This window comes from Dendrobates tinctorius, unplaced genomic scaffold (assembly GCF_039654945.1).
Source record: "Dendrobates tinctorius isolate UK_male_01 unplaced genomic scaffold, ASM3965494v1 ptg000270l, whole genome shotgun sequence".
In the NCBI taxonomy this organism is placed as follows: Eukaryota; Metazoa; Chordata; class Amphibia; order Anura; family Dendrobatidae; genus Dendrobates; species Dendrobates tinctorius.
The window spans coordinates 5,724,120-5,738,635 of record NW_027361937.1 but is presented as its reverse complement, the minus strand read 5'-3'; positions in this window follow the sequence as shown (position 1 = coordinate 5,738,635).

Sequence of the window (14,516 nt, the reverse complement as noted above, 5' to 3'; positions counted from 1 at the left end):
AGCAGCTTTTCTTTCCTGTCCTTTCTAGTTAGTGAGGGCCCCATCGTTTGCTCAGCCTATCTTTCTATCTGTGTTTGTGCTTTCATCTTGTTTCACCGACAATACATGTTGGGGGCTGTCTATTGCTTTGGGGTCTGCTCTGGGGCAGTTTAGATTTTCCCTTTCTTTCTTTAGGCTTATTTAATTCTCCGGCCACGACAAGGCGTCTAGGACCACCGTAGGCATGCTCCACGGCTACTGCTAGTTGTTGTGGATAGGATCAGGGGTCTGCAATCCGCCAGTTACCAACCTCTCCGTTTTTTTGGGCTTAGCTTGCTTTTTGTTTTTTCCTCCTCGGTGACTCATTCATAGCAGGTGAGTATGACGGGGGCAGAGTGATATTCACCTGTCCCCCTTCCAAGCCGTGCACCACTGTGTCTCCGGGTCCTCCTGCTGTGACGGCACAGGGCGCGATGACGTAGTCAGTGCGCGCCCTCTGCTGTCAATGTAGAGATCCGGGAGACACAGCGGTGCACGGCTTGGAACAGGGACAGGTGAATATCGCCACTGCCAGGGGCTCAGGACACCGGTACCTGGATCCCAGCGACGGAGAGGTGAGTATGTCATTTTTTTTATTGCAGCAGCAGCAAATAAGGGGCATTTATGGAGCATCTTATGTGGCAGCATTAACCCTTGTGGAGCAGTATATGGGGAGTATTTATGGGGCAGCATTAACCCTTGTGCAGCAGCATGTTATGGGGGTATTTATAGAGCATCTTATGGAGCAGCATTAACCCTTGTGCAGCAGCATATGGGGGATATTTATGGAGCATCTTCTTTGGCCAGCATTAACCATTGTGCAGCAGCATATGGGGGGGTTTATCTATGGAGCATCTTCTTGGACCACCATTTAACCCTACGCTTATACGCGAGTTAATAAGTTTTCCCAGTTTTTTGTGGCAAAATTAGGGGGGTCGGCTTATACGCGTGTCGGCTTATACACGAGTATGTATGGGTAATTGGGCCTCATGGATGCAACACTATAGTAGGCCTAATGAATTTTACGTGGAAATCTGACCTTCTTATTTGCCACTGAAACACAGTTCTAGCACAAGCGATTTGAAGTAGCTAATTAGCCCTCCAGGCTGCAACACTATATTAGGCCTAAAGATTTTTTAAGTGGAAACCAGGCCTTCTGATTTGCCACTGAAACACAGTTTTAGCAGAAATGATTTGTTGTAGCTAGTGGGGCTTCCGGAGACTGCCACACAGTTTTTGCACATCGTTCTTTTATGCTGAAAGATTGATTTCACACAGGACAAGTTCATTTTCAGTAGCAGCTGTAGCGCAGGAAAGACCTCTCTGCATTGTGACACTGAGCAAAATGCACCAGCAAAACAAGATGTCTGCTTTTAATATGGCCAGGGACATGTGATTTTGGCAACTAATCACAGAAGACCTTGTGTCATAACATTGTGGATGGTTTCGGCACCCTGATTGGTTGCTGGAATCAACACACAAAGTTAAGAGAAGGAAATAAAAAAAAAATTGTGCGCAACTGCTATAACCTCTCCACATGCTCCTCTGCACACCCCCACCTCTCATCAAACTCGGCCCCCGCCTCCTGCTCATTAATATGCTACATTAATGCCGAATTTGAGATTGGCAAATGTTTTCAGAATACATTTTCTCATCTATAGTGACATTAGCCCCAAAAATATGAATCCCATTTTCCACCACCACAGGGCAAATGGTAAAAGCTGGAGAAAGCAACAAAATTGGTGCATTTGATAGATGCTTTAGCTTGGCTGGTTGTCAAAATGGGAAAGACCCTACTCCATTTTTGTAAGCTATTTATTTAAGTTTAAAAAATGCATGTTGTCCCCCCTGTTCTTGATAACCAGCCATGGTAAAGCGGATAGCTGAGGGTTGCATCCCACAGCTGTCAGTTTTGGTACGTAGTTTATCAAAAAGAGAAATGCCCCACTTAGTTTTTCATTATTTATTTATTTATAGAGCAGGAATTGGATGATGATTACACCCTGTTATTAGCAGCAACAGGCATAGGCTGATGGGAGTAGTACTCACATCAGCCGACACCTCTGTTACTGGAGGTAAATTTTTTATGGCAATGATCTTAACACTTATCAGAGCTGGTGTCTCTCGAGCTTTCATGAAGACAGCAGGGTAAATACCTGATGTTTGGGGTGCTGAACCCCAGCAGTAACAAGGACTTCCTGGAGAATAAATCATCATATCGATGAAATTTTACCAATATCATGAAGCACAATATGTTATGAAAGTATGTTATCCGAATCAGTGGGGTCCGTTGAAACGCTCCAGTGTTATTACCCCATAAATTCACAGTGGTCAGAATTGTAAAATATGGCCTGGTCATAAAGGTGAAACAAGGCTTGGAGTAAAGGGATTAATGGAAAGAATGCCCTGAGGTCTCTATGACACCCATAAAAGGAACTTGTGAAGCCATATCTAGAATGTGGGATGCAGTTTTTTTGCTCCACCTTTTGTAAAGGATATTTAGAAGTTGGAGTTAGTTCAAAGGCAGGCAACAAGTTTATTACAAGGGATGAAGCGCCTCTCATATGATGAAAGGTTGGAAAGTTGGGCTTGTATAACTTAGAAAAAAGACACCTCAGAGGAGATCTCATTTAGTTGTATAAATATATGTGTGATCAGTACAAGGGACTGACACTTGACTTATTCCTTCCAAAGACCATTCTAAGTGCCAGGAGGCACTCATTGTGGGTGGAAGAAAGATGATTCCAGCAGTTAAATATGAAAGGGTTCTTTACAGTTCAAGCAGTCAGAATATGGAATGCCCTATCACAAGAGGTAGTAATGGCAGACACAATAACAGCCTTTAAAAATGGGCTGGAAGATTTCCTCAATCAAATAGATTGGGTCGGTGGGCCACTATTCTGGACTTAGGTGTAGCTTCCAGAGTGGTGCCCACATCTATAAGATATTTATTAGATAATTACTTCTCAACATTTAAAGTATAAGAACTTCACATGTCAAGCGTAGGCTGAAGAGCTTAGTTATGCAGTTTGACCTGCCACTAACAGTAGCAATCAAAGCTAGCCCAGATCACAGCAGTTCAACAGTTTAGTTCTTTTAACCCCTTTAGCCCCAAGGGTGGTTTGCATGTTAATTACCAGGCCAATTTTTACAATTCTGACCACTGTCCCTTTTTGAGGTAATAATTCTGGAATGCTTCAATGCATCCCAGTGATTCTGACAGTGTTTTCTTGTGACATATTGTACTTCATAATAGTGTTAAAATTTCTTTGATATGACCTGTTTATTTTTGAAAAAAAATGGAAATTTGCCAAAAATTTTGAAAATTTCGCAATTTTCCAACTTTAAATTTTCATTTCAAAAGTTAATAAATAACATTTCCCACATATCTAATTTACATCAGCACAATTTTGGAACCAATTTTTTTTGTTTGGAAGTTATAAGGGTTAAAAGTTGACCAGCGATTTCTCATTTTTGCAACACCATTTTTTTTAGGGACAACATCATATTTGAAGTCACTATGAGGGGTCTATATGATTCAAAATACCTAAAAGTGACACCATTCTAAAAACTGCACCCCTGAAGGTGCTCAAAACCATATCCAAGAAGTTTATTAACCCTTCAGGTGCTTCACAGGAATTTTTGGAATGATTAAAAAAAAATGAACATTTATCTTTTTTCACAAAGTCTTTAATTCAGATCCAATTTACTTTATTTTACCAAGGGTAACAGGAGAAATTGGAACCCAAAAGTTGTTGTACAATTTGTCCTGAGTACGCTGACACCATATAAATGCAGGTAAACCATTGTTTGGGCTCATTGTTATGATTAGGTAACCAAGGAGGATAACGGGAATAGGCGAGGCAACCAGATAACCAGAGAGGTTGGTAACTTAGCGGATTGCAGACCCATAAAATGACAACACAACTAGAGTTATCTGTGGGACGTACCTACGATGCCCTAGACGCCTCAGCACAGCCATAGAATTAACTACGCCTAAAGAGAGAAAGGGGAAAGCTAAACTGCCCCGGAGTAGAACCCCAAAGGAATAGATAGCCCCCGAACATATATAGCCGGTGAGACAAGATAAGGCACAAACACAGGCAGAAAATAGAGTAAGCAAATGATGGGGCCCAAACTGTCTAGATAGAATAGGACAGGAAAGGATACTGTCTGCAATCATGCAAAAAACCCTAAGAAAAATTCCAACACTTCTGATATGCAATAATACTGAGGCCACACGACCTCTCCCCCACTAAATCAGAACTCTAGTGTAACTGGACGCAAACAAAAGATACTGATATAACAGGGGATTAGAAATACTGCAAAGACTGACATAAGCTGTGGCAAATGAAACAGAGTCCAGCACAGGTCCCAGCAGGGAACGAGGCTGGACTCACACAAGCAAGGCAGAAATCAGAGAAAAGCAAAAAATGGATCAAATGCAAAAATATTCAAGCAGACAAATAACTTATCTCAAAGGTGCAGGACGAAGCAGGAGGCAAGCAGACTTCCAAAATGCTCAGGAAGAAAACCAAATCACCGGCAAGAGCTGAGGGAAGGTTGCTCACTTAAATCACTCCAGTCTGTAACACCTGACCTCCAATCATCTTGCTCAGGTGATTGACTTCTGTCAGCCAGACCAGCTCTATTACCAGCAGCAACCACCAGAGGGAGCCCAAACTCAGAAGCCAGGTCAAAAGTGTTCACAACAGCGCATGGCAGATTTCGGAAGGGAAGGAGCGCGGTTTTATTTTTTCAGCGCAGAATTGGAGAATTGGCTGGAATTGAGATCAGACGCATGTCACATTTAGAGAGCTCCTGATGTGCCTAAACAGTGGAAACCCCCCAATTCTAACTCCAGCCCTAACCCCAACACACCCCTAACCCTAATACTAACCATAGCCATAACCCTAACCACAAGCCTAACCCTTACACACCCCTAACCCTAATCCATACTCTAGCCCTAATCCCAACACTAACACACCCCTAACCCTAATCGCAACCCTAACCCTAATCTCAACCCTAATCCCAACCATAACCCTAATCTCAAACCTAACCCTAACTTTAGCCCAACTCTAACCATAACTTTAGCCCCAACCTTAAAAATAACTTTAGCCCCAACCCTCCTCCTCCTGGACCTGTCGGCTGCCTTTGACACAGTGGACCATTCCCTATTATTGCAGACCCTCTCATCCCTCGGCATCACAGACTTGGCCCTATCCTGGATCTCATCATACCTAACAGACCGGACATTCAGCGTCTCCCACTCACACACCACCTCCTCACCTCGCCCCCTATCTGTCGGAGTCCCACAAGGTTCAGTCCTTGGGCCCCTGCTGTTCTCTATTTACACCTTTGGCCTGGGACAGCTCACAGAATCTCATGGCTTTCAGTATCATCTCTACGCTGATGACACACAGATCTACATCTCTGGACCAGATATCACCTCCCTACTAACCAGAATCCCTCAATGTCTGTCCACTATTTCATCCTTCTTCTCTGCTAGATTTCTGAAACTCAACATGGACAAAACAGAATTCATCATCTTTCCCCCATCTCACGTGACCCCCCCTACGAACCTATCAATTACAGTAAATGACTGCCCACTCTCCCCAGTCCCACAAGCTCGCTGCCTTGGAGTAATCCTTGACGCTGATCTCTCCTTCAAACCACATATCCAAGCCCTTTCCACTTCCTGTCGACTTCAACTCAAAAATATTTCACGAATCCGTTCATTCCTCACCCAAGAATCTGCAAAAACCCTAGTCCATGCCCTCATCATCTCTCGCCTTGACTACTGCAACCTCCTGCTCTGTGGCCTCCCCTCAAACACTCTCGCACCCCTCCAATCTATTCTAAACTCTGCTGCCCAACTAATCCACCTGTCCCCCCCGCTATTCCCCAGCTTCTCCCCTCTGTCAATCCCTTCACTGGCTCCCAATTGCCCAGAGACTCCATTACAAAACCCTAACCATGACATACAAAGCCATCCACAACCTGTCTCCTCCATACATCTGTGACCTCATCTCCCGGTACTTTCCCGCACGCAACCTCCGATCCTCACAAGATCTCCTTCTCTACTCCCCTCTTATCTCCTCTTCCCACAATCGCATACAAGATTTCTCTCTCGCATCACCCCTACTCTGGAACTCTCTACCACAACATATCAGACTCTCACCTACCATCGAAACCTTCAAAAAGAGCCTGAAGACCCACCTCTTCCGACAAGCCTATAACCTGCAGTAATCACCAATCGACCAAACCGCTGTACGACCAGCTCTACCCTTGCCTACTGTATTATCACCCATCCCTTGTAGATTGTGAGCCCTCGCGGGCAGGGTCCTCTCTCCTCCTGTACCAGTTATGACTTGTATTGTTTAAGATTATTGTACTTGTTTTTATGTATACCCCTCCTTACATGTAAAGCGCCATGGAATAAATGGCGCTATAACAATAAATAATAATAATAATAATAACCCTATCCCTAACCCCAACACTAAGCCTAACCCCAACCATAGCCCTAACCCTAATGGGAAAATGGAAATGAATACTTTTTTATTTTATTATTTTTTCTCTAAGGGGGTGATAAAGGGGGGTTTGATTTACTTTTTATAGCGGGTTGTTTGTTTGGCAGCTGTCACACACTAAAAGATGCTTTTTATTCCAAAAAATAGTTTTTGCATCACTACATTTTGAGAGCTATAATTTTTCCATATTTTGGCCCACAGAGTCATATGAGGTCTTATTTTTTGTGGGACGAGTTGACATTTTTATTGGAACCATTTTTCGGGCACATGACATTTTTTGATCGCTTTTTATTCCGATTTTTGAGTTGCAGAATGACAAAAACCAGCAATTCATGAATTTCTTTTTTGGGGGGCGTTTATACCATTCCGCGTGTGGTAAAATTTATAAAGCAGTTTTATTTTTCGGGTTAGTGTCATTACAGTGATACCTCAGTTATATAATTTTTTATGTTTTGGTGCTTTTATACAATAAAAACTTTTATATAAAAAATTATTATTTTTGAATCGCTTTATTCTGAGAGCTATAACTTTTTTATTTATTCGCTGATGGCACTGTATTGAGGCTCATTTTTTGCAAAATGACATTTTCAGTGGTACTATATTTATATCTGTCATTTTAATCATGTGTTATTCCACTTTTGTTCGGCAGTATGATGATGAAGTATTGTTATTTTGGCTTGTTTTTTTTAATGGTTTTCGCTAAAGGGGTTAACTAGTGGGATAGTTTTACCAAATATGCGTACTTTTATTGTTTAGATTTTTTAATTCAAATATTGATTTAATGTTAGAATAAATATTGATTTTTATTATTATTTTTTAAATATCTTTACAATTATTTTAATTTTTTTTTTTATTTAATTCTTAGTTTTACACCTTGTCCCACTATGGGACACTCATTTTGTGCAGCCTGATCTGCATGCTACAGAAGCTGTCAGCACTGCATCTTCTGTGCACTGATTTAACAAACTTCCTGCGCATGATAGGAAGTCTTTCAGGCCTGGAGACCCGGATGTTGTCTTGACGACATAGGGTCTCCATGGCAGCGATAGGGATCCAACGGTACTATAGCTACAGCGGTTCTGTAAAGACTACAGAGATTTGCTTGAGAAAAATTAGGGATCACACAGCATCATGAAAACCAAAAAACACACAAGACAGGTCAGAGATAAAATTTTGTAGATTAGTATAGCAGGATTAGGTTATAAAAATAGCCCAAACTCAGAAAATCGCAAGGAGCACTCTTCAATTGATTATCAAAATATGAAAATGAATGGCACAGCTTAAAATCTACCAAGACATGTCCATTCCCCTAAATTGATAGCCCAAGAAAGGGCAGCGCTTATTAGGGTACCGTTACACATAGCGATGCTCCAGCGATCCCGACAACGATACAACCTGGTAAGGATCACTGGTACGTCGCTACATGGTCTCTAGTAAGCTGTCAAACAGGCAGATCTACTCAATGATGCAGCAATGATATGGCAATCCATATAACGACCCCGGCGGTCATCGTGACCTTGTCACACAGCAGCTATTCTGACGACTCAGACCTCGATAAACATGAGTTCCGAGTCACCAACGAGGTCGCTCGTCGTTGTTATGGTGTCAAAAACAGCGATGCATGCTGGCCAGCAGGATACCAATGATCAAAAAATGGCCTAGGACATTCGAGCACGATCAGCGATATTGCAGCGGGGGGCTGGTCGCTGCTATGTGTCACACGTAGCGAGATCGCTGGCGAGGTCGCTGTTGCATCATAAAATCTGTGATGTTTCAGCGATCTCGCTAATGATCTCGCTATGTGTGAAGTACCCCTTAGAGAAGCAGCCAAGAGATCCATGGTAACTCTAGAGGAGCTGCTGAGATCCACACCTCAGGTGGGAGAATCTGTGCACAGGATAACAATAAATATAATATAACCCACAATCTGGCTTTTATGAAAGAGTGGCAAGAAGAAAGACATTTTTGAAAGTAAACCATAAGAAGTCCCTGTTTCAGTTTGCAAAAAGCCATGTGCGGACAGGCCTGGCATGTGGATGAAGGTGGCAGGCAGATTCCAGAGATCAGGCCAAGTCATCACAAGTTGGGAAGTCAGAGGCAGAAGGATCACCATTATAGGGTCAGAGGTTCTTGCCAGGAAGCATGAACTATAGCTGATACTGGCCCGCAGGCTGCAGAGGACTGAAATAGCCCTACCAGCTCCAGAATGAGGCAGAGGGGATTAACCCCCGCCTGACCAGTACAGCAGAAAACAAACTCTGGACTGGATCATGAGAACTTTGAACTAAAATTTAAGGTCAGCAGGATTTATTTTTATATTTCAGTGATTAGAATTTTGCCATTTTTCATTTAAAAAAAAAAAAAAAATCTATCCTGCAATTTTAACCCCTTCACCCCCAAGGGTGGTTTGCACGTTCATGACCGGGCCAATTTTTACAATTCTGACCACTGTACATTTATGAGGTCATAACTCTGGAACGCTTCCATGGATCCCGGTGATTCTGACATTGTTTTCTCGTGACATATTGTACTTCATGATAGTTGTAAAATTTCATTCAAATAACTTGCGTTTATTTGTGAAAAAAATGGAAATTTGGCAAAAATTTTGAAAATTTCGCAATTTTCCAACTTTGAATTTTTATGCCCTTAAATCACAGAGATACGGCACACAAAAAACTTGATAAGTAACATTTCCCACATGTTTACTTTACATCAGCACAATTTTGGAACCAAAATTTTTTTTGTTAGGAAGTTATAAGGGTTAAAAGTTGACCAGCGATTTCTCATTTTTACAACACTATTTTATTTTTAGGACCACATCACATTTGAAGCCACTTTGAGGAGTCTATATGATAGAAAATACCCAAAAGTGACACCATTCTAAAAACTGAACCCCTTAAGGTGCTCAAAACCACATTCAAGAAGTTTATTAACCCATTAGGTGCATCACAGGAATTTTTTTGAATATTTAAAAAGAAATGAACATCTAACTTTTTTTCACAAAAAAAATATTTCAGGTTCAATTTTTTTTATTTTACCAAGGGTAACAGGAGAAATTGGACTGCAAAAGTTATTGTGCAATTTGTCCTGAGTACGCTGATACCTGATTTGTGGGGGGAACGACTGTTTCGGCGCATGGCAGAGCTCAGAATGGAAGGAGCGCCGTTTGACTTTTTCAATGCAAAATTGGCTGGAATTCAGATCGGACGCCATGTCACGTTTGGAGAGTCCCTGATGTACCTAAACAGTGGAAACCCCCTACAAGTGACCCCATTTTGGAAACTAGACCCCCCAAGGAACTTATCTAGATATGTGGTGAGAACTTTGAACCCACAAGGGCTTTACAGAAGTTTATAACGTACAGCGGTAGAATTAAAAAATCATATTTTTTCCACAAAAATGATCTTTTCACCCCAATTTTTATTTTCACAAGGGTAACAGGACCCTAAAAGTTATTGTGCAATTTGTCCTGAGTATGCTGATAACCCACATGTGGGGGTAAACCATTATTTGGGCGCATGGCAGAGCTCGGAAGGGAAGCAGCGCCATTTGACGTTTTTGGCTGGAATTGAGATCGGACATCATGTCGCGATTGGAAAACCCCTGATGTACCAAAACAGTGGAAACCCCCCACAAATGACACCATTTTGGAAACTAGACCCCCTATGGAACTTATCTAGATGTGTGGTGAGAACTTTGAACCCCCAAGGGCTTCACTGAAGTTTATAACATAAAGCCGTACAATTAAAAAATCATATTTTTTCCACAAAAATGATCTTTTCACCCTCAATTCTTATTTTTCCAAGGGTAACAGCACCCTAAAAGTTATTGTGCAATTTGTCCTGAGTATGCTGATACCCCACATGTGGGGGTAAACCACTATTTGGGTGCATGGCAGAGCTCGGAAGGGAAGCAGCGCCATTTGATGTTTTTGGCTGGAATTGAGATCGTACACCATGTCGCGATTGGAAAACCCCTGATGTACCTAAACAGTGGAAACCCCCAACAAATGACAACATTTTGGAAACTAGACCCCATAAAGAACTTATCTAGATGTGTGGTGAGAACTTTGAACCCCCAAGGGCTTCACAGAAGTTTATAACATAAAGCCGTACAATTAAAAAATCATATTTTTTCCACAAAAATGATCTTTTCACCCTCAATTCTTATTTTTCCAAGGGTAACAGCACCATAAAAGTTATTGTGCAATTTGTCCTGAGTACGCTGATACCCCACATGTGGGGGTAAACCACTATTTGGGCGCATGGCAGAGCTCGGAAGGGAAGCAGCGCCATTTGACGTTTTTGGCTGGAATTGAGATCGGACACCATGTCGCGATTGGAAAACCCCTGATGTACCTAAACAGTGGAAACCCCCCACAAATGACACCATTTTGTAAACTAGACCCCCAAGGAATTTATCTAGATGTGTGGTGAGCACTTTGAACCCCCCAGTGCTTCACAAAAGTTTATAACGCCCGGGCGTGAAAATAAAAAATTCATATTTTTTCCACAAACATGATCTTTTAGTCACCATTTTTTTTATTTTCCCAAGGGTAACAGGAGAAATTGAACCCCAAAAGTTGTTGTCCAATTTGTCCTGAGTACGCTGACACCCCATATGTGGGAGAAAACTACTGTATGGACACACGTCAGGGCTCGGAAGGGAAGTAGTGACGTTTTGGAATGCAGACATTGATGGAATGGTCTGCGGGTGTCATGTTGCCTTTGGAGAGCCCCTAATGTACCTAAACAGTGGAAAACCCCCACAAATGACCCCATTTTGGAAACTAGACCCCCTAAGGAACTTATCTAGATCTGTGGTGAGCACTTTGAACCCCCAAGGGCTTCACAGAAGTTTATAATGCCCGGGCATGAAAATAAAAAAATCGTATTTTTTCCACAAACATGATCAATTAGTCCCCAATTTTTTCATTTTCCCAAGGGTAACAGGAGAAATTGGACCCCAAAAGTTGTTGTCCAATTTGTCATGAGTACGCTGACACCCCATATGTGGGAGAAAACTACTGTATGGACACACGTCGGGGCTCGGAAGGGAAGCAGTGACGTTTTGGAATGCAGACTTTGATGGAATGGTCTGCGGGTGTCATGTGCGTTTGGCGAGCCCCTGATGTACCTAAACTATTGAAACTCCCCACAAGTGACCCCATTTTGGACACTAGACCCCCTCACGGAACTTATCTAGATGTGTGGTGAGCACTTTGAACCCCCAAGTGCTTCACAAAAGTTTATAACGCTCGGACGTGAAAATAAAAAAATCATTTTTTTCCACAAAAATGATATTTTTGCCCCCAAATTTTTATTTTCCTAAGGGTAACAGGAGAAATTGGACCCCAAAAATTGTTTTGCAATTTGACCTGAGTAGGCTGATACCCTACATGTGGGGGTAAAACACTGTTTGGGCGCATGGCAGATCTTGGAAGGGAAGGAGCACCATATGACTTTTTCAACTCAGAATTGGCTGAAATTGAGATCAGACGCAATGTTGCATTTGGAGAGCCCCTGATGTGCCCAAACAGTGGAAACACCCAATTCTAACTCCAACCCGAACCCCAACACACCCCTAACCCTAATCTCAGCCCTAACCCTAACCCTAACCCTAGCCCTAGCCCTAACCCTAGCCCTAACCCTGGCCCTAACCCTAGCCCTAATGGAAAAATGGAAATAAATAAATTTTTTTTATTTTATTATTTTTCCCTAACTAAGGGGGTGATAACGGGGGGGTTTGATTTACTATTTGTGGCAGTTTTTATGTTTGGCAGCTGTCGCACGCTAAAAGATGCTTTTTATTGTAAAAATAGTTTTTGCATCACCACATATTGAGAGCTATAATTTTTCCGTATTTTGACCCACCGAGTTATGTGAGGTCTTATTTTTTGCGAGACGAGTTGACGTTTTTATTGGTACCATTTTCGGGCACATGACATTTTTTGATCGCTTTTTATTCCGATTTTTGGGACGCTGAAAGAACAAAAACCAGTGTTTCATGAATTTCTTTTGGGGGGTGCGTTTACACCGTTCCGCGTGCGGTAAAATTGATAAAGCGGTTTTATTTTTTGGGTCAGTACGGTTACAGCGATACCTCATTTAGGTCGTTTCTTTATGTTTTGTCGGTTTTATGCAATGAAAACTATTTTATATAAAAAATAATTATTTTTGCATCGCTTTATTCTGCAAGCTATAACTTTTTTATTTTTTCGCTGATGATGCTGTGTGGCAGCTCGTTTTTTGAGGGACAAGATGACGTTTTCAGCGGTACCATGGATATTTATGTGCGTCTTTTTGATCGCGCGTTATTACACTTTTTGTTTGGCAGTATGATAATAAATCATTATTTTCTGCTTCGTTTTTTATTTTTATTTTTTAAGGGGTTCGCTAAAGGGGTTAACTAATGGGACAGTTTTATAGGGCAGGTCGTTACGGACGCGGCGATACCTAATATGTGTACTTTTATTGGTTTTTTTTTTTTATTATTTTCAAAAAATGAATTTATTGGGGAATTTTTTTTTTTTTTTTTTTTACTAATTTATTTGGCGATTTTTTTTTTATTTATTTTTACATTTTTTTTAATTTTTTTTTACTTTATTACATAGTCCCAGGTGGGACATCACTGTCCTGTGACAGATCGCTGATCTGTCACATCACAGATCACTGTGACAGATCAGCGATCTGTCACAGGCAGTGCCGAAGGCTTCCTCATGCCTGCGCTTTGCAGGCACTGAGGAAGCCAGCTTCCTCAGGTCCCCGAAGTCCCCGTCGCCATCTTGGATTCGGGGGCCTGGAGGAAAGGAGCCCCCCGCAGCAGCGCTGCACATTGCGCTGCCGTGGGGGGCTCAGGGAAGCACGGAGGGAGCCCCCTCCCTGCCGATGCTTCCCTTTAACTCCCGGTACACCGCGATCATGTTTGATCGCGGTGTGCAAGGGGTTAACGTGTCGGGGGCGGTCCGTGACCGCCCCTGACACATTGTGCCGGGTGTCAGCTGTGATAATCAGCTGACACCCGGCCGCGATCAGCGGCGCTCACCACGTGGGCGCCGCTGATCGCGGTAGACGTACTATCCCGTCCACGGTCATACGGGCCCGGGTACCGTGGACGGGATAGTACGTCGGATGTCAGGAAGGGGTTAAAGTATGCTGAGGAGATACAGGAACATTTTGTCTTCGAAAAGCTATTAGTATTCCAACAGATACCTTTTACAGTAGGTTTCTATAAATAGTTTCTGTTTTCAATCTTAAGCCTAATCTTCAAACATTCATATACAATCATCTAAGAGTATCCTACCATGATCTCCAGAGTGATTCTACAGTTCTGAAAACTGCAACAGTGTATCTTGAAATTCTAAGGAATCAGTTATCCATGAACAGCAATTCTAAAGTACTACCAAGCTCAAGAATGACCATCATTAAATTTAATCCATAAAAATGGTTTCTAATCTTTTTATTTTAAAAACAAACTCTCCAATTAAATCAATAGGAGATACTTAAGAGTAATCATCAGACTCTGAAATTCCTATTGACTCATTTTGGACTAGTGGCATTATAGGTAGTCTTCCTTTCTCGAGCTGAAAGCATTTCTGCTGATCAATGTGGTCCTTCAGATAAACGCTTGCATATCAGCAAATGATACCAGATTTTTTTCTTCATTTGCAGTACTTAATCTTATAAATTAATTATGTATTTTTACTCCATTCCTTATCAGTTATTTATAGCAGTAAATAATTGTAAGGGGACACTCTGACCCTGATACATTATGCAATTTTCCAAGGTTTCTGGAGTAAAACTGTTTGAAATATTATAACTAGAGATGAGCGACTTTTTCTTTTTTCGCGTCGAGTCAGGTTTCATGAAACCCAACTTTCTAAAAAGTCGGGTAGAACGAAATCGGCCGACTATAGGGAAAAGTCGGGGTCCGACTGAAACACGAAACCCAATACGTCAATCGGGAAGC